The sequence below is a fragment of the Elephantulus edwardii genome, unplaced genomic scaffold (assembly GCF_000299155.1).
Source record: "Elephantulus edwardii isolate Elephantulus edwardi_28Jun2011 unplaced genomic scaffold, EleEdw1.0 scaffold00339, whole genome shotgun sequence".
NCBI lineage: Eukaryota > Metazoa > Chordata > Mammalia > Macroscelidea > Macroscelididae > Elephantulus > Elephantulus edwardii.
In genome coordinates, this window is record NW_006400089.1 from 1,570,476 (window position 1) to 1,572,685 (window position 2,210).

A 2,210-nucleotide genomic window follows, 5' to 3' on the forward strand; every position below is an offset into this window, starting at 1 on the left:
TTTGAGCTGTGGTGCTGGAGAAGAGTATTGAATGTACCATGGACTGCCAAGAAAACAAACAGATTCATCCTAGAGAGGGTTAAACCAGGCTATTCCTTGGAGGAAAAGTTTCCGGGGCTTCGTCTGACATACTTTGTACATGTTGCAAGGAGAGACAGGTCTTTGGAGAGGGACATCATGGTGGGTAGAGTGGAGGGACAGCGTCGGAGGGGAAGACCCTCTATGAGGTGCATTGATTCAGTGACTGGGGTAGTTGGATGGGTGTGTCAGAAGCAATGCGATTGGCACAGGATAGAGCAGGGTTTAGGGCTGTTGTACATAGGGTCGCTATGAGTCTCAAACGACTTGACGGCACATAACAACAACAACAACAAGAACCATGGACTGCTAGGAAAACAAACAGATTCATCCTGGAAAGGCTTAAACCAGGCAGCTCCCTAGAGGCAAGGATTCTGAGGCTTTGTCTGACATACTTTGGACATGTTGTAAGGAGGGACTGGTCCTTGGAGAGGGATCCATGCTTGGTAGGTTGGAGGGACAGTGCAGGAGGGGAAGGCCCTCTATGAGGTGGATTGATTCAGTGACTGGGGTAATCGGGATCGGTGTATCAGATACAGTTTGATTGGCACAGGACAGAGTAGAGTTTATCGCTCTTGTACACAGGGTCGCTATGAGTCACAAGCGACTGAAGGCACATAACAACAACAACAACAATGGTTTCAATTACTGTGGTGGCTAATATTATCTGTCAACCTGATACAGTAAGTTACTATGTAATATGATCCTTTCAGCCATGTTGTTAGGTGCCATCTCATAGCTATCCTTACAAACAACAAATCTGAATATTGTCCTATCCTGCACCATCCTCACCATTTCTTATATGCTCCAGTCCATTGTTGTTTTTGTTTTTGCTTTTTAATTTTTTCATTTTTACACATTTTCTTTCTCTCCTCTCTTTCCCTTCCCCTAGCCCACTCCATAATGTACCCCTTGTTCTACATTGTTTTAATATGTATACTGTTTAATCATATATTTCTTTCAGACAGCTCTTCCCCTCACTGGTTCTATTGCAGTGTTCATTATCTATCCACTCTTTTCCCATTCTCTCTTTAATGCCCCTATGTCTGTCCTATTTTATAATGGCAGTGTTATAGAGTATTTGTCCTTTTGTGACTGAGATATTTCACTCAACATAATATCCTCCAGGATCCCTCATACTGTGTAATGTTTTATGAGTTTATTATTTTTCAATGCTGCATAACATTGCATTGTGTGAATGCACCATAATTTTTCCATCCAGTTATTTATTGATGGGCCTTGAGTTGCTGCCATCTCTTTGCTGATGGTGCAGGACAGGGTAGGGTTAAGCTCCATTGTCAGAGGTTTGCTATGAGTATGCAACTCGATGGTACCAAACAACAACAGTATAAAGATACTCTGGTATCCTGGTCCATAAAAAGTTGTTCTGTTAATCCAAAGGCTGCATTTCTCTGAAGATTGAATTCCTCAAGTGCTTTGTGGGAGAAAGATGAGTAAACTCATATGCAATTTGCGGCTGGAAAATTTCTGGAGGGTCAGTTCTGAATCGTGGCATGGGTAGTGGATTTTGAGTTGAACACTGTGCTTAAGAACAGTAGAGATTGTGAGGATGGCACATGGTGGTACATGGTGTCTCTGTAAATGTGATTAAGCTGGAAGACACCTAAAAGAACTACTTTATTTTAAAGTGGGTGTTTGGACAATGTGATAGATGCTTGCTTTCTTTCCAGATCGCTTATTGAGGAGGAAGTGGCGCTGCGGTTAAAGCACTGATTAACCAAGGCGCTGGGAGAGCAGTGTTTGAAACCCACTGGCTACTTCTTGAGAGAAAATAAGCACGTCTTCTTGTGTAAAAATGTATAGCCTGGAAATCCGATAGACAGTTCTACTTTCTCCTTCAAGGGCTGTATCTAAATCCACTCCATGACAGGAAGCTGTACTTGGTTTGGGTTTGGAATAGAGAAAAAGGGAGGGATGCCAGGGGAACTCAGAGGCCTGCCTCCGCCTCCTCCCCACCTCTGTTATAGTTATGTACCGATTCATAGCGGACCCTCCAGCGAGTATTCAGAAGCATATAATACGGGTGAGGAGACTGCCCATCCTTCTCCATCTGGCAGCTGGTGGACTTGAACCTCACAGCTGTAGCATTTTCCCCACGGCTGTCTCCGCCC